This window comes from Stegostoma tigrinum, unplaced genomic scaffold (genome assembly GCF_030684315.1).
Source record: "Stegostoma tigrinum isolate sSteTig4 unplaced genomic scaffold, sSteTig4.hap1 scaffold_91, whole genome shotgun sequence".
NCBI classification, from domain to species: domain Eukaryota; kingdom Metazoa; phylum Chordata; class Chondrichthyes; order Orectolobiformes; family Stegostomatidae; genus Stegostoma; species Stegostoma tigrinum.
The window spans coordinates 578,268-602,648 of NW_026728816.1; the positions used below are offsets into that span (position 1 = coordinate 578,268).

The 24,381-nt window shown below is 44.9% G+C and overlaps 1 pseudogene; it reads right to left on the reverse strand.

Annotated features, from left to right (window-relative positions):
• LOC132209404 (utrophin-like) overlaps positions 1 to 24,381 on the reverse strand; it is a 159,795-nt pseudogene that overhangs the window by 26,255 nt on the left and 109,159 nt on the right.

Here is a 24,381-nt window from a genome sequence, read left to right on the forward strand (position 1 = left end):
GTACAGACCAGGTTTCAATGAAATATGCCCATTAGTTGTGAGATACATTGTTGACAACACAACATCAAATGGGGAAAAACATGACCTCACATTAAGTGTTATCACTGCTGCAAGTGAGCAGTCGAGTCATACAGCACTTCTGAATATTTTCCAAGTATTCTAATGATGAAAACATTATTGGTAACAAAAACAGCTGCTAAGTTGGTGTCGTTGAGAAGCAATGGCATCATACAGATGTAGTGCATCATTTATCCAGCAGGAATGCACTGTGCAGATTCTGCAAAGACCACGCTCTAACTTAACATTAATAGTGGCAGTGACTAAATAGAGAAATATACTAAGACAGCAAACCTTTTGTTAAACAGTACCCGTGGTACCAGGAATGGGCTGAATAATCAAAAATTCCAGTTGATCAATAGGCCCACACACACAAAAAACACACACTCAATAACAGGAACATAACGCATGGGATATACACATTACTGTTCTCCTTCATTTACAGCATAAATAACTTCAGCAATGATGCAACTTTGCCTTAACTCAAACTTACTGGCAGGGAGCCTTCTCACTTGCACCCTCACCAGACATCACAGAGATGATGAGAATACAGTAAACATCTGGTGTGTAATTTTTGTCAGTTTATTGAGTGGGCTAGTTTGTTAAACAAAGTTTACGTACAGTTAAATCTACAGTTTACATGTGTATCGGCAATGATAGATTTCGTACTTACACTTGTATTTTTTCCTCCAGATGACCCTTGGACAGACACATCAAGCCAATTTTCAAAGAAACACTCTGATTCTTCCACTCCTACCCCTGGAAAAGGAAGTTACAGAATGCCACTGACTGACTACTTATTTGAATACAGCATAAGATACATAGAACATCGAACAGTACAGGCCCTTCAGCCCATGATGTCGTGCTGAACTTTTACCCTAAACCTCAGGTCTATCTAACCTCCACCCCTATCTTGTATTAACACCCATATGCCTGTCTAATAGTCACTTAAATGCCCCTAATGAGGTCGACTCCACAACCCACTGCAGCTGAAACAAAGATCTCTTTGAATTGTCATTTGTCAGACAGGTATTGAATCAAAAAACAAATTTCTCACTTCCACGGATTTCTACAGCATGTTAATATGATTTGTGAAAGTTAATACTTCACCCTTTTATTTTACAAATACAACTTTAAACAAAATGCTACTGTATAGAACTTCTATGCTGGCATTTGTGCATATGCCATTTCAGTTTTGTGATCTGTTTCTATGCAACGAGTGATAAATACTTTGATTAAAACGGTTGAGAGCAGTATATGTGAGATTTAATACCATGCTTTATCTGCAGATAGTCCATCTGCAGGTAGTTATTCATGAGAATCAACTAACATCATGTCTCAGAGGAGCTTGTGTCCTCTGGGTTAGGTACTGTTTGACCGTTGCCTACTGGTCACTAGTTGAGACGAAAGAGAACTACTAGCTGCTATCCATTTTCAACAAGTGATCACGATAATCTACCTGCATTTCAACGTCCCATCAACATTCAAGAATAATAAAATGTGAGGCTGGATGAACACAGCAGGCCCAGCAGCATCTCAGGAGCACAAAAGCTGATGTTTCGGGCCTAGACCCTTCATCAGAAAGGGGGATGGGGTGAGGGTTCTGGAATAAATAGGGAGAGAGGGGGAGGCAGACCGAAGATGGAGAGAAAAGAAGATAGTTTGTGGAGAGGAGAGTATAGGTGGGGAGGTAGGGAGGGGATAGGTCAAGGAGGTGGCATGAGGTTAGTAGGTAGGAGATGGAGGTGCGGCTTGGGGTGGGAGGAAGGGATGGGTGAGAGGAAGAACAGGTTAGGGAGGCAGAGACAGGTTGGACTAGTTTTGGAATGCAGTGGGTGGAGGGGAAGAGCTGGGCTGGTTGTGTGGTGCAGTGGGGGGAGGGGACGAACTGGGCTGGTTTTAGGATGCGGTGGGGGAAGGGGAGATTTTGAAGCTGGTGAAGTCCACATTGATACCATTGGGCTGCAGGGTTCCCAAGCTGAATATGAGTTGCTGTTCCTGCAACCTTCGGGTGGCATCATTGTGGCATTCAAGAATTGTTGCTCGAAGAGGCTTCTGTGTAACAAGTAGGAGTAGAATCAAGATCAACCATGTTGTTTTCCCAATGTGAACCAGCTGCCAACACCATATATATGGGACCATCTTAATCATTCTTCTACAATTAACTTTTACAACTGACAACAGGTGCAGGAGTAGGCCATTCGGCCCTTCAAGCCAGCACCACCATTCATTATAATCATGACTGATCATCCACAATCCGTATCCTGTCCCTGCCTTATCCCCATCACCCTTGATTCCACTATCTTGAAGAGATCGATCCATCTCTTTCTTGAAACTATCCAGAGACTTGGCCTCCACAGCCTTCTGGGGCACAGCATTCCATATATCCACCACTCTCTGAGTGAAGAAGGTTTTCCTCAACTCTGTTCTAAATGGCTTACCCCTTATTTTTAAACAGAACCTCTGGTTCTGGACTCACCCATCAGCAGAAACATGCTTCCTGCCTCCAGAGTGTCCAATCCTTTAATAATCTTCTGCATCTCAATCAGACCCCTCTCATCCTTCTAAGCTAGGTCCCTGTACAGCTGCAGAAGGACGTCTTTGCTCCTATACTCAATTCCTCTTGTTATGAAGGCCAGCATGCCAATGGCTTTCTTCACTGTCTGCTGTACCTGCATGCTTGCTTTCATTGACTAATGTACAAGAACACCAAGATCACATTGTACTTCCCCTTTACCAACTTGACTCCATTGAGATAGTAATCTGCCTTCCTGTTCTTGCTACCAAAAAAGTGGATAACCACACATTTATTAACATTAAACTGCATCTATCAGCCATCCGTCCACTCACCGAGCCAATCCAAGTCATCCTGTATTCTCATAACATCCTCCTCACATTTCACACTGCCACCCAGCTTTGTGTCGTTGGAAAATTTGCTAAGATTACTTTTAATGCCTTCATCTCTATCATTAATGGATATTGTAAACAGCTGTGGTCCCAGCACCGAACCTTGTGGTACCCCACTGGCCACTGCCTGCCATTCCGAAAGTGACCCGTTCATCACGACTCTTTGTTTCCGGTCAGCCAGTCAATTTATAATCCAAGTCAGTATTTTGCCCCCAATAACATGTGCCCTGACTTTGCTCACTAGTCTCCGATGTGGGACTTTATCAAAGGCTTTCTTAAAGTCCAGGTTCACGACATCCACTGGTTCTCCCTTGTCTATCTTCATAGTTACATACTCAAAAAATTCCAGAAGATTCGTCAAGCACAATTTCCCCTTTGTAAACCCATGCTGACTCTGACCTGTCCTGTTCCGGCTATCCAAATGAGTTGTAATTTCATCTTTTATAATTCACTCCAGCATCGTTCCCACCACTGACATCAGGCTAACCGGTCTACAATTTCCTGTTTTCTCTCTCCCTCTTGGACTCACCCATCAGCAGAAAAATGCTTCCTGCCTCCACAGTGTCCAATCCATTAATAATCCTATCCGCCTAAATCAGATCCCCTCTCATCCTTCTAAACTCGAGAGGACACAAGCCCAGTCGCTCCAATCTTTCAACATATGATAGTCCCGCCATTCCGGGAATTGACCTTGTGAACCTACGCTGCACTCCCTCAACAGCAAGAATGTCATTCCTCAAATTGGGAGACCAAAACTGCACACAGTATTCCAGGTGTGGTCTCACCAGGGCCCTGTACAGCTGCAGAAGGACCACTTTGCTCTTATACTCAATTCCTCTGATCTGATTGAGGCATAGAAAATTATGACAGGCACAGGCAGAATACATTGTGAGAATTCTTTCCCCACGGCACATGTGTCTAAGACCAGATGGCACAAGTTTAAGGTGAGGATGAAACCAGATGGCACAAGTTTAAGGTGAGGAAGTCTGAGGAAAAGCTTTTTCATGTCAAAACTGGTAGACGTATGGAGCACGCTGCCTGAGAGGGCAAGTAGAGGCAGGTATTCTCAACATTTAAAAAGCATCTGGGATGAGCATTTAAAATGCTAGGTCAAAGTAGGCTCTGGACCAAGTGTAGATAAATGAGATTAGTGCAGTTTGGTATTTGTTGGTAGGCATAGATATGGTGTTTCTATGCTGTATGACTCTACGAGATTGACGGTCACAAAATTTTATTCAACATCTGGCCGTTTATTCCTTGACATTAACTGGATGATGTGCATATTGTGCGCATTATACACGTCATTCTCCAGCACTAACATTTGTAACCGTGAAGAGCATTGCAATCAGAGTGTCGCGATGTCTACATGATCCTGTACAGATCTGACCAAAAGGAATCAAAAGTATATCAGTTTCAATTTTATGATTTAAAACAAAAGTCGCTAAAACTTTCAACTACTTTATTTCTTTCACTGAAATGAAATTAGAACACACTGAAACTTTCTGTCAACAATGCCAGGGTTGATTTTAATCAGTCGACAATCTTCACATTTACTTAACTGATCATGCATATATCAAAATCCAATATGCAGGAAGCAGTTTAATGCACCTTAGGACAATCTAAACATACTACATTCAAGTGTAAATCATACATACGTATCAAAGACGTTCAGCAGCCAGTTCAGATACATGTCGACACAGAGTGGCACATTGACCTAGTTTTTGTGATTTTGTTCCAAACCATCATAAATGGTCGTTGAACAGTTGATTACTTCAGTCACATTTAGAAGTTGCTCGTTTTGTGTCAATTTGTGTTGATCGAAGACACATTGTGCTGTGTGCAACTCCAACAGATCCACTACAAAGGAGGAAGAAAACTAACTTCGATTACAGTTTTAACTTATTGGATCTATTAAACAAAATTAATTCCTTTATTTGGCCTAGAAATAAATACAATGATTCACAAAAGTACTCTGGAATGATGGAAACAGGCCATTTCCTTCTCAAATGTAAAATGTCAAATCTAACTAGGGAACCGTCAGTGATGCTGGTCATATTCTGTTGTTTGCTTCAGTAATTTCTGTGGAACAATGGTGGAGGAACAGTAGCTTTATATGTTATGAAGCCCTCCTTGATATTTATGAAGCAGCACTCAGAACAATTTAACCTAAAACATCCATCTCTTTCAACCGGCGTGCATTCTCATTACATCCAAATCCAAAGTACAATCTAATTGGCTCTTCACTTGTTTCAAACAGTGGATCTTACAACCCCTATTTCACTTCGGGTTATCAGCATTCTTTTAAATCACACTATGTCGCAGCTATTAAGTGTGTTAATGACACGTTCTTGTTAATTTTAAAAAGGTGCTCTGTTACCTAGGTTTTGAACTAGATTTCTCTTGTAATTTTGCTATTTTGCCATACATATGGTATGTTCTACAGTGTCTACCAAAAACAATTAGTAGTTAAGCAAGTATCAATTCAATGTTAGTTCACAAGATGCCAACAAAATCTGGCAAACATTGTCAAAACATCGAATGCCAGGCAGAAACATTCACTGCTTTAAAAAAAAATTCCTCTTTACATCCCCCTACATCTTTTCCCCAAAACATGAATGCATTCCCTTCTCCTTGTATCATCATCCATTAGCCATGGGAACACAGCTTTTCCACGTTTATCTTATCCCAACCTATCGTAATCCCTAATGTCTCGATTAACTACTTATTAATCCCCTGTACTCCAATGAAAACAGCATTAGCTAAATTTGATGATAAAATGTCACATTCTTAAAACAAGTTGGGTAAATTTCATTATTATTATTCAAGACTACCAAAATTATTAGTCTTGAAGTTTAGTCACCAGATTTGGCTGCATCATTCCAGTCCTATTTCAAGGCTCAGGATAACTTCTTATGAGCTCGATTATACAGCCCCATCCCACAGATACGAAGGTGGGAAGAACACACAAAATCTGGAGGGCACTGTGCGTACATGTGTGAAAGTTCTGGGGAACTGTCAAGCAGCCTGTCTATCCTTTGACCTCCTGAGACTAATTGATGGCAATTTAAGGGATCCCCTCTATTGTGTCAGGAGATAGATGTCAATCAGAAAGACAGTCAGCTTTACATGCACAATCCAGTCGAGAAAAAGTGAGTTGGTAGGGGAACATCGTTCACAGGCCCCTTGGCCTGATCCTAGGCACTTCATGCCCTTAAACTCTCATCCAACCTTTTAAAAACCCCTAACAACCCTCGGGGACCCGCCATCCAGCCATCAGCAACTTCAGACTCTTCTGGGCTCTAAGTGGCCAGGAGTTCTACAAGGTAGAACTTCCATCCAAGAGGGTGCCCGCTGTCCTGCCTCCAGCCATTTAATGCTGCAGGGCAGCTGTGAAGAGCATGGGCAGGCTCACATTTGGCATTTCAACTGGGAGAGACCTGAGCAGGAGCGGAGGCAACAGCACCATGTCGAGTACTATTTATCAGACCAAAAATTTCATATCCTAAGCATTCTCTCCAATGTTCTGCCAATTCAACAGTCAGTGCCCAAGGTTAGTAGAAAACCAGAAATAAGGAAAGATTTCAAAGCCGAGAAATAGAAAAGAAACAGACAATAAGAGCTTATTTAAACAAATGAAGGAAGAGGTCAAAGTGAAAGCAGATCCCTTAAAGAATGGAGGCGGCAAAAATAATAATGGGGAATCAGGAAATAGCCAATGAGACAAATAAATACTTCATACCAGTCTGCACAGCAAAAGACACAAATAGCATCTCAAAATTACTTAATTAACAAGGGGCAAAAAGAAGACAGGAAATATCACCAGAGAAGAGGTGCTAGGGAAACTAATGGGGCTAAAGGTCAATAGGTATCCTGCACGCGATGTACTCTGTGCTAGTAAATTAAAAGATGTAGCTAGTGCAGCCTTACTTGGAATACTGCGTGCATTTCTGGTCACCCAATTACAGGAAGGATGTAGAAGCATTGGAAAAGGTTCAGAGGAGATTTACCAGGATGTTGCCTGCTCTGCAGCGAAGGTCTGAGGAAGAAAGGCTGAGGGTCTTGGGTCTGTTCTCATTGGAGAGAAGAAGGTTCAGAGGGGATTTAATAGAGACATACAAGATGATCAGTGGACTAGATAGTGTGGACAGTGAGAGTCTTTTTCTGAGGATGATGGCATCAGCTTGTCTGAGGGGGCAGAGCTACGCATTGAGCGATAATAGATTTGAGATAGATGTCAAAGGCAGGTTCTTTAGTCGGAGAGCGATAAGGATCGCCCTGCCTGCTGATGTAGTTCACTCAGCCACATTGGGGGCATTTAAACAGTCCTTGGATAAGCATATGGATGATGATGGGATAGTGTTGGGGGATGGGTTAAGATTAGTTCACAGGTCGGCGCAACATCGAGGGCCAAAGGAACACTGGCTTTGTGTCCCAGAAATAGATCCAGCATTGCACTGTCCCTTACAAGCTCATCTCCATGTTCATGTAAAATAATCTATCAAATGTATTTAAAGAATTATTTCCCAAGTCAAACTTTTGTCTAATCTCAATTAATGTTGTGCAGTTGAAATCCCAGAATATAATTATTATTTTATTAGCTTCTCACCCCTCAGTGAATTCCCTGCTCTTCAACTGCCCACTGCTTGCAAGGCCGATAGCTTAAATTCCTCACAACATTAGCAAACCCTTGTGCAAGGATTTTGGTTCCTTTCTGCTTCAGCTGCAGACCAGCCCACTTGGAGAGGACATACCATCCTCACAAATTCTCCTTCAGATCCAGGAGTCTAAATCCCTCCCCAAACACAAACACTTGAGCCAAGCATTCATCTGTTTTCTTCTCCTTTTTCTTGCCTTCTCAGCATGTGGCACCAGGAATAATCCAGAGATTACAACTTTACAGGTCCTGCTATTTAATCCACTGCCTAGCTCTCAGAACGCTTGGTGCAAGCGTTACCCCAAACCAAATCACTCATCTTACCAATGTGTACATCGAGCTGTGTCTTAGGGTCCTCCTCCTTCAGGATCCCCTTAATGACATTGTTGACCTGGCTAATATGCCACAATGGAGTCACAGGTACGACTGTGCAAAATCTGGTCCACCCAGATCGTCGCAATGGGCAAAAAAGCACACCATTTGTCTCTACTTGCCAGGGGGCTAAGGCAGTTTGGTGTGTCCACAAAGACAACTTTCATTGATGTACCAGAGAAAGCATCCTGTCTGGATGCATATCACAGCATGGTTCCTCTAGCTGAACAATCCCTATTTATTATGGCTCTTGCCTTTCTTCTTCCAGGCAGAATTGGAGAGAGCGAGCGCGCGACAGACAGAGCGAGAGAGGTGGGCGATGAGGGAGAGAGAGACAGACAGACAGACAGAATGGGCGACAGAATGTGAGTGTGAGCGCGCCTGCATCAGACAGTGAGAGAGATGTTGCTGAGGTGGAGATAGTTGAGAGTGTTGATCACCAACGATCTCTCCTGGTCCACCCAGATCGTCACAATGGGCAAAAAAGCACACCAATGTCTCCATTTCCCCAAGAGGCTAAGGCAATTCAGTGTGTCCACAAGGACAACAATTATTGATGTACCATAGAAAGCAACCTATCACAGCATGGTTTGGCAACAGCTCTTCCTCAGGTCATAAGAAACTACAGAGTCGTGAACACAGCATAGTCCATTATGCAAACCAGCCTTCCATTCATTGATTCCACCTGTACTTCCCACTGCCTCGGGAAACCCACTGACAAAATCAAAGGCCCTTCTCACCCAACAATTACACTCTCTTCTACCTTTGACTGAAGGGAAGATGTAAAAAAGTTTGTATACATGTGTGAAAAGATTCAAGAACTGCATCTTCACCGCTGTTATTGGGGATCTGAATAGAACACTTAAAATTTTAAATCTAGAACATAGAACATAGAACAGTACAGCACAGAACAGGCCCTTTGGATCTAACTTGGATCTCGCTCTCAGTGACAGCTACAGAGAAGATGTACAATGTTCCATTTCACGAATGCACTTTGTATGGTATGATCTGTCTGTACTGCATGCATAAGAAAACTTCTCAGTGTACCAAGGCACAAGTGACAATGATGACTCAAATCAAATTGACTGTGTGCGAGAGAGAGGTGAGCATATGATTGTGCTCAAGAGTGCAAAGATGGTGCATGAAAGTGTGAGTGTGCGCACGACAGAATGTGTGCGCCAGTGTCTGTGCTTGAGAGTGTGTGAAAAGAATTAGCACAAGGAGGGAGTGTTACAAGCATGCATGAGGCTGTGAGAGTGTCTGTGAGAGCGAGTGACTTTGAGAGCAAGCAAATTTGCAAGCATAAGTGTGTGAGGGAGAGATTTGTCAGGGGTGGGGGGGGGGGGGGGGTGTCTGTGTGTACTTGAGAGTATGAGCATTGGCAAAAGATCCTGCGACAGTGCATGCAAGTATGCCACAGCATGTGTGCAAGACCGTGCTTGACTGTGTGACAGTAAGGAGTATGAATGAGTGAGAATGTGACAGAATGTGTGAGTGAGAGACTGTGTTCCTGGTTCTGTGTGTGTATGGATAGTATGTTTGAGCATGAGGGATAGGATATGCATGTGCAACACAGTGTGACTGTGAACTTCTGTTTGTGCCTGTGAGTCAAGTGATGGGGGATAACAGGGAGAGGAGAGATAATGACAGAGAGAGAGAGAGAGAGAGAGAGAGAGAGAGAGAGAGAGAGAGAGAGAGAGAGAGAGAGTGCGTGAGAGAGAGATGAGATGAGGAATAAGAAATGATGAGTGGTCAATACCTGGAGGAAAAAAAGAACCGTGTGTGAGCATTAAGAGAAGCCGCTGGCTGTAATATGGAGGCTATTGTTTTACTGATTGTACGAAACGAAAAGCAAGTGTCACCTCTTGGTGTTAGGGGACAGGAGATGCGCGTTAGAGAAGGAGATATAGTCAGCCTTGTTAGAGACAGCAGACACGTTGCAAATGCATAGAAACTAAAATTAAAGCTTTCTTGTCAATGTGTAAAGAGGTGAGACAAATATGACCGGCTAATATTGTACCTTTGCGCTCAGTAAAATGATAGAATCATGATTCAGGGAATCCTTACAATGTGGAAACAGGTCCGTCAGCCCAACACGTCCACACTGCCCCTCAAAGCATCCCACCCAGACCCATCCACCTATAACTCACCTAACCTACACATCACTGAACACCTTGGGAAATTTAGCATGGCCAATCCACCTAACTTGCACCTAACTTGCACATCTTTTCACCGTGGGAGGAAACTCGAGCACCCGGAGAAAACCCATGCAGACACATGGACAATGTGCAAACTCCACACAGACAGTGACCCAAGGGCGGAATTGAACCCAAGTTGTTGGTGCCATGAGGCAGCAGTGTTAACCAGAGCCCCTGTGCTCTTTATTATGCTCATTAAGCTGCAAGCATTTTTTTTTTAAGAAAGTAAACTTACCATCGTCACAGGATGCGAGTGCTTTCAATTTCTGTCAGCTTGGAGAACTTTATCCGCATCTGCAAGGGCAAGGTGATGGCAATGGTGTGAGACTGGTTAATATTCTGCAGTTCGCCGTGCAAAAAATTAACAGCATTTCCAATGCTTTTTACCTCGGGGCATAACAGAAAGACAAGAACATGAAAAAATCCTGAAATCTTCCTCCAATTTCAATCTCAGATGGACCATCCCTTCATCAAAAGCCACAACCAAACTGAACAGTAACTTGGTTCACTCCAAATCAACTATAACACTAATTTCCAAAACTCAATGTCCTGTTTTTCGAAGATATCTGCATGTTCCATGTAAAATCATGTATTTTCCACTGCCTACCAGGCCAATCATTTGTTCACTATGATCTCTGTCTCTCTCTCTCTCTCTCTCTCTCTCTCTCTGTATCTTGCCCTCTTTGATTTCTGCAATTCACGCCCTCCCTACCCTCAGCTACCTGTGCTCATATGCTCGAGGCTTCTCCAATTTTCTGATGTTCGTGCTAATGCTTTAAGATCCCCGCACTGAATGTCAGCAATTTTTTTCAAAAGCCTCAATGACGACTGCCCAGTGGCTCTGACATCCATATTTATCACTATGAAGTGCTTTGAGAGGTTGGTCATGGGTCACATCAACTCCAGCCTCCCACATTACTTTGATCCACTGCAATTCACCTACTGATGCAGCAGATCCATGGCAGATGCCCTCTCCTTGGCTTTACACACATCTCTGGAACGTCCAGATAACAAGGGCATCTACGTCAAGCTCCTACTTATTGACCACATCTCCACCTTCAACACCATAATTCCATCTGCCCATCCTGGGCCTCCTGCAGTGCCACAACAATGCCACTCAAAGGTTGCAGGAACAGTACAACTTATTTTGCTTGGGAACCCTGCAGCCTAATTGTACCAGCGTGGACTTCACAAGCTGCAAAATTTCCCCTCCCCACCTACATCCCAAAACCAGTGCAGCTCATCCCCACCTCCCTAATCTGTCATTCCTCCCACCTATCCACTCTCCCACCTCAAGCCCTACCCCCATCTCCTACCTACCAGCCTCAGCTCCACCCCCTTGGCCTGGTCGTCCTCCCCGGACTGACCGATCCCGTCCCTAACTGCCCACATACACTCATCTTTACTGGCTCTATCCGCCGCCTCTTTAACCTGTCTGTCTCCTCTTGACCCACCTTCTCCTTTATTCAGAGACAAAGGGAACTGCAGATGCTGGAGAATCCAAGATAACAAAGTGTGAAGCTGGATGAACACAGCAGGCCAAGCAGCATCCCAGGAGCACAAAAGCTGACGTTTCGGGCCGAGACCCTTCATCAGAGAGGGAGATGGGGACAGGGTTCCGAAATAAATAGGGAGAGAGAGGGGGAGGCGGACCGAAGATGGAGAGAAAATAAGATAAGTGGAGAGGAGAGTATAGGTGGGAAGGTCGGGAGAGGATAGGTCAGTCCAGGGAGGACAGACAGGTCAAGGAGACGGGGTGAGGTCAGTTGGTACGAAATGGAAGTGCAGCGTGAGGTGGGAGGAGAGGATAGGTGAGAGGAAGAACAGGTTAGGGAGGCGGGACAAGCTGGGCTCGTTTTGGGATGCAGTGGCGGGAGGGGAGATTTTGAAGCTTGTGAAGTTCACATCGATACCATTGGGCTGCAGCGTTCCCAAGTGGAATATGAGTTGCTGTTCCTCTGCACCCTTCGGTTGGCATCATTGTGGCACTGCAGGAGGCCCATGATGGGCATGTCGTCTAAGGAATGGGAGGGGGAGCTAAAACCGTTCGCGACTGTGAGGTGCTGCTGTTTCCTGCGAACCGAGCGGAGGTGTTCTGCAAAGCACACATGAGGTTTTTTTCTTCTAGCTTGCACTCACTGGAGCACTGCAGCAAGCCTGAGACAGAGATTTTGGACAGGGATCATGATGGGGTGCTCAAGTGACAGGCAATTGGAAACCTGGGGCCATTCTTACGGACAGAATATAGGTGTTCTGCCAAGCGGTTGGTCAGTCTGCGTTTCGTCTCCCCGATGCAGAAGGAGACCATATTGTGAGCAGTGAATACAGTAGACTAGATTGAGTGAAGTGTGGGTAAATCGCTGCTTCCCCTGGAAGCCTTGGATAGTGAAGCAGGAGGAAGTAAATGGGCAGATGTTATGCCTTCTGTGGTGGCATGGAAAGTGCTGTTGGGTTATGGGGAGCTGTTGGGAATGGATAAGGAGTGGATCGAGGCGTCCCGACGGAATGGTCCCTGCGGAAGGCTGACAAGAGAGGGGAGGGGAATATATGCCTGGTGGTGGGATCTTGTTAGAAATCGTGGCTGATGTTCTTCTCGATGTGGATATTGATGGGTTGGTCATTGAGGACCAGGGTACCTCATCAGGGGTGAGGCCAAAGTGTAGGACATGGGTTGGACATGGCTGAGATCTCTGTCAACCACGAACGCAAGGATGCTCAGTTGATGAAGAATGTAGACATTTCGGAATCCCTCCAGCAAAAGATGATATCATGAGAACAAGTGGATCTGTCTGGACAGTCCTGTCTGAAGATTTTGTGATGTAAGACTCTGTTGTTTGTCATAAAGGATATGGCTGAGTGATCATATTCAAATAGAAGAGACCAAGAATGTGAGGCTGGAGAATGGGTTGAGAACCATGCCTCTAGGATTCCTCTGCATGTCTATGCTTGGCTTGGGCTACTATGGTTACCTTGTCCCAGTTTTGTATGACAGGCGTGATTCACCACCCATAATGCAACCAACAAGCAGATACAATTGGGCCCCCACATACAAACCCATACAGATCAAAACCGGAAATGACAGTACTCATGGTAACAGACCGGACAGTATAAATTCCAGACAGAGTAGAGTAACATTGTTTTGTTGGAGGCTCTAGTGATGATGTCATTGATCATGGTGACGAAACGTCTCAATGAAAACAAGCCAAATTGGCGAGCAAGTCAACAACCGCAATTTGAACTACCTTGTTCAAGTGTTTCATTTTTGATCTTGAATGTTAAATCTCGCTCCAACACAGGGATGGAAGATGACAGTCAACAGCTGCATTCTAACTAATTCATATCGAATCATTGTTTTGACCAGTCCAGAAACATGTAGGTTAGGTGGATTGGGAATGCTGAATTACCCACATTGCCCACGGATGTGGAGGTTAGGTATATTCGCCATTGGAAATGCAGGCTGACAGGGATAGAGCAGGGAATGGGGATGGGTCTGGGTGGGATGCTCTTTGTCGGGTTGCTGTGGACTTGTGGAACTGAATGGCCTGTTTCCACACTGGGGATTCTATAAAACTAGGTTTTACTCAATTCAAGAGAGAGTGAGTTTATCAATTGCTAAACGCAAGAAGTCATAAGGCACCACAAATATGCACAAGTTAGACACAAGAAATTAGCTCAAAAAACATAAATGTTAAGAGGGATACGGATAGTTCAGAATTTGGATTGTTTGTGAAGAATAGAAAGTGGGATGTTGTGGCCACTAAGTTGGGCGATCCCTGTAATGCTGATATGAATTCAGCAGTTAATTTTGAGATTCTGGTTGAAACTCTTTTGACCTTGTTTCTTTTTGACATCGCCCTGGTTTGCAGAGCTCAGAGCAAGAGATTGTCTTTTCTTCTTAGCTGCAGCAGAGGCCTATGAAATGGCTGTCCTAGAACTGCGACCTCCACAACTCCGTAGACCACACGAGCATATTCGCCCAGGAATACACACACACTGACATTAAAGAACTATTGGGATAACAATACTCAGCATGGGACTGGAAAAGACAGCATGTAGAAACAGAAAACAGCTGTAAATAGTGTCAAGAGGTCATATAAAGTTATAAAGCTAAATTAATGACTCTTTGCTTGCGTGCTCATTGTATTCAGAACAAAATCAACAAATTAAGAGCACACATACAGGTTGACGGGCATGATTTGAGAGCTATTACAAAGACATGGTTATAAGGAGATCAACACTGGAGGTAAATGTGCAGGGCTACGTGACATTCCAAAAAGACAGGCAGGAGGGAAACTGACTGTAAGCGATGAAATTACTGAGAGAACAAGAAACAATCTTCAATCAGAAAATGTAGAATCCAATTTTATTTATTTGTTAATGGGAGGAGGACATCACTAGCTACGCAGTGTTTATTGTCCATCCCTCGTTGCCCAGGGGACAGTTCAGAGTCAATCATATGGCTGTGGGTCTTCAGTCACAAGTAGGCCAGACCTCGTAAGGATGGCAGTTTGCTTTTCTAAAGGACATCAGTGAAGCAGTTGGGTTTTTCTGACATTTGGCAATGGATTCATGGTCATCATTACATTCTTCATTCATGATTTTCTTTGATGTTCAATTCAAATTCCACCATCTGCTGTGCTGTGATTTGAACACAGGCCCCCAGAATGTTATCTAAATCTCTGAATTAACAGTCCAGCAATACCACCACTGGGCCATTTCCTCCCCAAGCTTGGAACAAGAAAACCTGCAGCTGACTCCCACATGGGGAAAAACACTGAACCAGGAGCTTCTTCAAACAGGGTGATCGCCTCGCCTTACATTTTAAGATAGCTATGAACAATCAGGAACTTGTGGGAAGCTACTAAATTGGGGGAAGGAGTATTAGGTAGGAGCTGAGCAGTATTCATTGGGAGGAGCTTTTATTGAACAAGTCGACATTTGATACACGGGAGTTATTTAAAGACCTACTGATCAGCGTTCAGAACTGGCCTATTCCAGGGAAGGAGGAATGACAAGGATGGCAATCTAAGGACATACGGACATAAGAAATAAAGCAGGAGTAGGTCATCTGTCTCTTTCAGCTCGCTCCGCCATTCAATAAGGTCATGGCTGATCTTTGTGCGGACTCAGCTCCACTTACCCCGCCATTCACCATAACCCTCAATTCCTTTCCTGTTCAAAGATCTATCTGTCTTGGCCTTTAAAACATTCAATCAGGGAACCTCAACTGTTTCACTGAGCAGAGAATTCCACAGATTCACAACCCTTTGGATGAAGCAGCTCATCCTCAACTCAGTCTTAAATCTGTTCACCCTTATTTTGAGGCTGTGCCCCCCCAGTTGTAATTTCACCCATCAGTGGAAACAACTTCCGTGTTTCTTTCCTATCTATTTCTTTCATCATTTTAAAAGTTGCTATTAGAACACCCCTCATTCTTCGAAGTTTCAGTGAGTGCAATCCTAGTCTCCTCAATCTCTCCCCATACAGCAACATTTTCAATTCTGGAATCATTCTTGTGAAACTCCTTTGCACCCCCTCCAGTGCCAGCACATCCTTTCTAAAGTGAGGAGACTAAAACTGTACAAACTACTCTACATCAAGCTTTACCAGCACCCTATACAACTGGAGCATCCCCTCCCGATTTTTAAACTGCATCACTCGAGCTATAAGGGACACTATTCCATTTGTTGCCTCAATTACCAGCTGCATCTGCAAACATTCTGTGATTCATACACAAGGTTGCCCAGCTCCCTCTGCATAGCAGCATGCTACAATTTTTCACCATTTAAGTAATACTCCATTTTGCCCTAATTGCTACCAAAATGGATAGCCTCACATTTACCATCATTGCACTCCATCTGCAAGACCCTTGTCCATTCACTTCAACTTTGTGTCCATCTGCAGATTTTCATTATCCTCTTTACTCTACCACTCATTTTAGTGTTAAATGTGATCTGTGAACTGTAATAGTACATGGAACAACACAGCGCAGAACAGGCCCTTTGGCCCTCCATGTTGCGCTGACCTGTGAACTAATCTAAGTCCATTCCCCTACACTGTCCCATCAGCATCCATATGCTTATCCAAGGGCTGTTTAAATGCCCTTCATGTGGCTGAGTTAACTACATTGGCAGGCAGAGCATTCCACCCCCGTACCACTCTCTGAGGAAAGAACTTGCCTCTGACATCTGTCTTAAATCCATCACCCCTCAATGTGTAGCTGTGCCCCCTTGTACCAGCTGAAGTCATCATCCTCGGAAAAAGACTCTCACTGTGCACCCTATCTAATCCACTGATCATCTTGTATGTCTCTACTAAATCCCCTCTCAGCCTCCTTCTCTCCAATGAGAACACACCCAAGTTCCTCAGCCTTTCTTCATAAGACCTTCGCTCCAGACCAGGCAACATCCTGGTAAATCTCCTCTGCACCTGTTGCAACGATTCCACATCCTTCCTGTAATGGAGCGACCATGCAATATTCAAAGCGAGGCTGCACTAGCGTTTTGCAGAGTTGCAGAATGACATCACGTCTCCGCAACTCAATCCCTCTACCAATGCAACCTAAAACACCATCAGACTTCTGAACAGCACTATCAACCTGGGGGGCAGTTTTCAAGAACCTATGTACATGGACACCAAGATCCCTCTGTTCATCTCCACTACCAAGAATCTTTCTGTTGACCCGGTGTCCTGCCTTCCTATTATTCCTCCCAAAGTGAATCACCTCACATTTATCCGTATTCATCTCCATTTGCCACCTTTCGGCCCAATTTTGCAGTTTATCCAAGTCTCCCTTCAACCTGCAACATTCTTCCACAATGTCCACCACTCCATTGTCTTTAGTGTCATCTGCAAACTTAGTAACCCATCCACCAATGCCTGCATCCAAGTCATTTATAAAAATGACAACAGCAGTGGTCTCAAAACAGATCCTTGAGACACACCACTAGTAATCAGACTCCAGGCTGAATATTTTCCATCAACCACCACTCATTGCCTTCTTACTGAAAGCTAGTTTCTAATCCAAATGGCTAAATCTCCCTCAATCCCGTGCCTCTGTATTTTCTCCAATAGCCTACCATGGGGAAACTTATCAAAGGCTTTACTGAAGTCCATGTACACCACGCCAACTGCCCGACCCTCATCCACATGATTGGTCACCTTCTCAAAACACTCAATGAAGTTTGTGAGACACGACCTGCCCTTGACAAATCCATGTTGACGATCTCCAATCACATTGTTGCTTTCTAGATGATTATAAATCCTATCTCTTTATAATCCTTTCCAAAATTTTTCCTACAACAGACGTAAGGCTCACAGGTCTTTAATTGCCTGGGTCATTCTTACTGCCCCTCTTGAACAAGGGCACAACATTTGCACTTCTCCAGTCCTCTGGTACCAAATCTGGAGACAATGAGGACTCCAAGATCAAGGCCAAAGGCTCCACCACCTCCTCCCTAGCTTCCCAGACAATCCTCGGAAAAATCCCATCAGGCCCAGGGGTTTTATCTACCTTCACACGTTGTCAAATTGATAACACTTCATCCTTACTAACCGTAACCTTTTCAATTCTAGTAGCCCGTAACTCAGTCACCTCCTCTGCAATATTCTCCTGTCGCTCAGTGAAAACAGATGAGAAATATTCATTTAGCACCTCTCCAATCTCCACAGCGTCCACACACAACTTCCCACTTCTGTCTTTGACTGGCCCTTTGCCTAACCCAGTCATCCTCTTATTCCTCACATACCTATAGAAAGCTTTAGGGCTCTCCTTTATTTACCTGCCAATGTCTGCTCATGTACCCTCCTTGCTCTTCTTAACTCTCTCTTTAAATCCTCCCTAACTAATCTGTAGCTCTCCATCACCTCATCTGAACCATCTGGTCTCGTCACATCAGCCTCCCTCTTCTGCTGAACAAGAGATACAATTTTTTTAGTAAACCACGGTTCCCTTAGCTTATTGCTTCCTCCTTGCCTGACAGGGACGTACCTCTCAAGGACACGCAATATCTGTTCCTTAAACCAGCTCCACAATTCAATTGTCCCCATCCCCTGCATTTTGCTAACCCATTCTATGCCTCCTAAGTCTTGCCTAATCGCACTACAAGGGAGGAATGGAGAAGCAGACAGTGAAGGGGACTATCAGAGATTACAACAGAACAGAGATAGACTGGAGAGTTGGGCAGATAAATGGCAGATGGAGTTCAATCCAGGCAAATGCGAGGTGATGCATTTTGGAAGATCAAATTCAAGGGCAAACGAAACAGTAAATGGAAAAGTTTTGGGGGAAATTGATGAACAGAGAGATCTGGGTGTTCAGGTCCATTGTTCCCTGAAAGTGACAATGCAGGTCAATAGGGTGGTCAAGGCGGCATATGGCATGCTTTCCTTCATTGGACAGGGTATTGAGTACAAGAGTTGGCAGGTCATGTTGCAGTTGTATTGGACTGTGGTTCGGCCACATTTAGAGTACTGTGTCCATTACCAAAAGGACGTGGACGAGAGGAGGAAAATTTAGGGGAGATATGCATGGCAAGTTCTTTACACAGAGGTTGGTGGGCACCTGGAACGCATTGCCAGCAGAGGTGGGCAACGCAGGCACATTAGCATCTTTTAAGATATATTTGGACAGGTACACGGACGGGCAGGGAGCAAATGGACACAGACCGTGAGAAAATAGGTGACTGGTCAGACAGAGGATCTTGGTCGGCGCAGGCTTGGAGGGCTGAAGGGCCTGTTCCTGTGCTGTAATTTTCTTTGTTGTTTTGACTGACTGGAGTGAGGGAGGGAGGGTGCGACGGCTGGAGCGAGGGAGGAATGGATGGCTGGAGGGAGGGAGCGAGGACTGACAGGAGGAAGGAATGGATGAATGGAGGGAGGGAGCAGGAGGAGGGGGCGGGGGGTAGGAGGAGGGGGTTGGGGTGAAGGAGGAGGGGCGGGTGGGGAATGGAGGAGGGGGCGGGGAGAGAGGAGGGGAGGAGAGGGGGTGGGTTCGGTGCCAGGCAGCTGTTCAGGCAGGTACCAGAGATAGTGGGAACTGCAGATGCTGGAGAATCCAAGATCTTGGCCTGCTGTGTTCATCCAGTCTCACATTTTATTGTTCAGGCAGGTAGCTGTGCCCAGGAGCCGGGCGAAGAGGCCTTCTCCCACCTCGGATCCCCGCTCCCGGCCAAGGCGGCGCAGGGCCGAGCCACTGAGCAGCGAGCGCTCCAGCAGCCTGGATGCCTGCTCCTCGCCCAGTGGTCATGCTGGAGGCTGTAGGGGTCCGGGATCGTGGTACGCTGATCCCGATGCAGAACAGCTGGGTCCTCAGTCCCCTCCCGGGAAAAGGGTTCCAGACAGTGGACTCGTCACCGAGGCATGGGCGGGGGGGAAAGGCGTGAGTAGGAACAGGAGAGGAAGGGGATTGACTGAGAAGGAGAAAGAGACAGACTGTGTGTGTGAGAGAGAGAATTAGAAATGCAGTCTGATTGCGGATGGGTTGGGTTTAAACAGATTTTTAAACTTTTAAAAAAAAACTCAATGCTGCCTGCTGAGCGGGTGGAGATGCACGGATAGATAAACACACGGCGAGAGGAAGAGAGACACAGAGAAAGACAGAGCGCCGGGGGCGGGGGCAGGGGAGAGGGAGAAGTTCACAGGGAGAGACGGAGAGACAGGGGAGAGACAACGGCAGAGACACACACAGAGGGAGGCAGAGACAAGACGAGAGACAGAGAGGAGCGCGCGCACACACACACACATGCACACACAAGAGACAGAGTGAAAGAGAAAGAAAGAGACAGAAGTGCACAGCGAGGTGGCAGAGACAAGACAACAGAGAGAGAGAGAGACATAGACACAGAGTGAGGCACACACAGAGAGATGGAGAGACAGATTGTGTGTGTGGCGAGGGGTGGGTTTGGAGAAAATGGGAGTGGGGAGCGAGGGCGAGAGAGAGAGACACAAAGAGACAAAGACAGAGTCGTAGAGTTGTGCAGCAGGGAAACAGACCCTTCAGTCCAACTCCTCCATGCTGACCAGATATCATAAATGACTAGTTCCATTTGCCAGCATGTTGCCCATATCCCTACAGACCCTTCCTATTCATGTGTCCATGCAGGTGACTTTTAAATACTGTGATTATAATAGCCTCTGGCACTCCTCTGGCAGTTCATTCCATACACAAACTACACTGGGGAGAACACATTTTCTCTGAGGATGGTAGATGGATTTGGAGCCAAAGAACAGGAAATAACATGACCAACCCAAGGAAACCTAAACACTTGAATAGAAAGCGGGACCGAACACCAGCGCTTCACTGGAGGCTCACTGATGATTTCGCCTGGAATGGTGACGAATCATCTGAAAACTAACCTTCCAGCTCAGTGAGCAATCTTACATCCAAAACCTCAATCCTGAGCTAAAAATCTTCTCAAAACTCGATAATACTTGGCCATTTGATTGACAGATGCATCCTATTTTTTTTAAAAAATAAACTTTTTTTGTTCGATGTATGACTGACTGACCAGTGTTTATTGTCCTTCCTTAACTGAGACTTGGGAACTCTGCAGCCCAATGGTATCAATGTGGACTTCACAAGCTTCAAAATCTCCCCTCCCACCACTGCATCCCAAAACCAGCCCAGCTCGTCCCCACGTTCCTAATCTGCTCTTCCTCTCCCCGATCCCCTCCTCCCAGCTCAAGCCAAACCCCCATTCCTGACCTACTAACCGCTTCCCGCCCCCTTGACCTGTCTGTCCTCCCCAGACTGACCTCTCCCCACCTACACTCACCTCTATTGGCTTCATGTCCGACCCTTTAACTTAAGACCATAAGATATGAGTCTAAGTAGGGCCATTCGACCCATCAAGTCCACTCCGCCATTTAAATCATGGCTCATGGGCATTTCAACTCCACTTCCCAGCACGCTCCCCGTCGCCCTTGATACCTGTGAGATCAAGAATTTGTTGATCTCTGCCTTGAAGGCATCCAACGTCCCGGCCCCCACTGCACTCCGTGGCAATGAATTTCACAAGCCCGCCACTCTCTGTCTTAAGAAAAGTCATCTCATTTCCGTTTTAAATTTACCCCCTCTAATTTTAAGGCTGTGCCCACGGGTCCTAGTCTCCTGGCCTAACAGAAACAACTTCCTAGCGTCCACCCCTTCTAAGCCACACGTTATCTCGTAAGTTTCTATTAGATCTCCCCTCAACCTTCTCAGCTCTAATGAGTACAATCCCAGGATCCTTAGCCGTTCGTCGTATGTCAAACCTACCATTCCAGGGATCATCCGTGTGAATCTCCGCTGGACACGCTCCAGGGCTAGTATGTCCTTTCTGAGGTGTGGGGCCCAACATTGGACACGGTATTCTCAATGGGGCCTAACTAGACCTTTATAAAGCCTCAGAAGCACATCACTGCTTCTATATTCCAACCCTCTTGAGGTAAACAACAACATTACATTCGCTTTCTTAATCATGGACTCTACCTGCAAGTTAACTTTTAGAGAATCCTGGACCAAGAATTCCAGATCCCTTTGTACTTCTGCTTTACGAATTTTCTCACCATTTAGAAAACATTCCATGTCTGTATTCTTTTTACCAAAGTGAAAAACCTCACATTTACTCACATTGAATTTCATCAGCCATTTCCTGGAGCACTCTCCTAAACTGTCTCAATCTTACTGCCGCCTCTCCACCTCCTCAGTACTACCTGCCTGTCTACCTATCTTCGTATCATCGGAAAACTTCGCCAGAATGCCCCCAGTCCCTTCATCCAGATCATTAACATATAAGGTGAACAGCAGCGGCCCCACCACTGAACCCTGCGGGACACCAATCGTCACTGGTTGCCATTCTGAAAAAGAGCCCTTAATCCCAACTCTCTGCCTTCTGTCAGACAGCCAATCCTCAATCCAGGCCAGTATCTCACCTCGAACACCATGGGCCCTCACGTTGCTCAGCAGCCTCCTGTGAGACACCTTATCAAAGGCCTGTTGGAAGTCTTGATAGATAACATCCGCTGGGTTTCCCTGGTCTAACATACCTGTTACCTCTTCAAAGAATTCTAACAGGTTTTTCAGGCACGACCTCCCCTGACTAAATCCATGCTGACTTGTTCTAATTTGACCCTGCACTTCCAGGAATTTCGAAATCTCATCCTTGACAATGATTCAAGAATTTTAATCAACTACCGAGGTCAGGCTAATCGGCCTGTAATTTTCCATCTTTTGCCTTGATCCTTTCTTAAACAAGGGAGTTACAACAGCAATTTTCCAATCATCTGGGACTTTCCCTGACTACAGTGACTTTTGAAAGATCATAGCCAAAGCCTCTGCTATTTCCTCAGCCACCTTCCTCAGAACTCTAGGATATAGCCCATCGGGGCCAGGAGATTTATCAATTTTTAGACCTTTTAGCTCTTCTAGCACTTGCTCTTTTGTAATTCCTACCATCCTCAGCTCTGCCCCCTGGCTCTCCCTAATTGTTGGCATATTACTCATGTCTTCCACTGTGAAGACTGACGCAAAGTACTTATTAAGTTCTTCAGCTACTTCCTTATCTCCCACCACTTGCCTTCCAGCATCAATTTGGAGTGGCCCAGTGTCTACTTTTGCCTCACGTTTGTTTCTTATGTATTGAAAGAAGCTGTTACTATGATTTCTGATATGACTAGCTAGCCTACCTTCGTATTTGATCCTCTCCTTCCTTATTGCTTGTCTGTCTCCTCTGCACCTATCTTCCCCTCTATCCATCTTCAATCTGCCTTCCCCTCTCCCTATTTCTTTCAGAACCCTCTCCTCCTCCCTCTTTTCTGAAGAAGGGTCTAGGCCCGAAACGTCAGCTTTTGTGCTCCTGAGATGCTGCTTGGCCTGCTGTGTTCATCCAGCTCCACACTTTGTAATCTTGGATTCTCCAGCATCTGCACTTCCCATTATCTCTGATGCCAATTGTTTTTATTTTGTGGACAGATGCTATCAATAGCAAACCAAACAAAAGCTTCATTTGTCATTGTCAAAACTGGTAATAGCCCACGAGCTGCAGAGTGAACAAAAAAAAGTTACCCATTTGCTTGTGACTCTCAGATGGATTTCTTTCCGATTTATTTATTCTTTAATGAGACATAGCTGTTGCTGATTGTCCAGCACAAATTGACTTCTTGAACAGCTTCATGTTGCTGTAGACAGGCCCACAATGCTGTTCCAAAAGAGATTACTAATATTGACTCAGGAACAATCATTCATTTCCAAATCAGTTTGAGAGTAGCTTGGAGGTGATTTTTACTGGGATTAGTGCTACCATGTCTGATGTCCTTGACCTTGAAGATGAGTTTTCTAAGTCTGCAAAGGCGGGTGTAAGAATAGTTGGAAAAAAATGTGGCAGTGCATCTTGTATATGGACACATTATTGTGTCTTGGAGTTAGTTGTGGAGAGAATGGATACGGTGCCAATCAAGGGGCTGCTTTGGTCTAGACTCAAGATCGTTTCCAGTGTTGTTGGATCTGCACCATCATTGACACACTTCTGACTTGAGAATTGGAGGGCGGCTGCAGGCTTCGGAGTCAGGAGTTTCTACATCAAATCGCAGAGTCGTTTTGCTTTGTTCCTTTGTCTGTTAGTCTGTGGTCCCAAGTGATATCTAAAACCAGGTCATCTTTCTTGTGAGCTTGTTATTCCAAACTTAAAATTTATGTTGAATATCAGATGGAATTTGTTTTATTGACTCCATTCTGCAATCATGTCGATCTGAAAATGTTAACTGCATTAATTAATACTAAGCAGAAACAGACTTTGTAGTAAATGGTTTGACGATTTTCTGTGTCTGGAACATCCCTCTTCCTTCTTGAACGAAGATCGTACCAACCTATGGTACCAAACTGCGAGTCAAACGGACGGGGCTCATAATCTTTAAATTCCTAATCAAAATTAGTGTAATCGTATGGTTCTGTGCAATAAAAGAGAAAGAATAAACAGGTTCCCACAATTTTGCTGATGTTTATGAACAGAATGCACAAATTCAAAAGTTTGCGCTGGCATGTCTGCTTCCTCCAGCCTGTTTAAACTGCTCCATTCAATGTGAAATTTGTGATAAGTTTTAGCACACAGGTCTGTTTCATCTGTGCCACCGCCTTCAGAGTGTATTCAATTCTAATAGACATACATGCTTTCCCCCTTTTCCAGTAATACATTCCTTGAAGAGTTCAATGATATT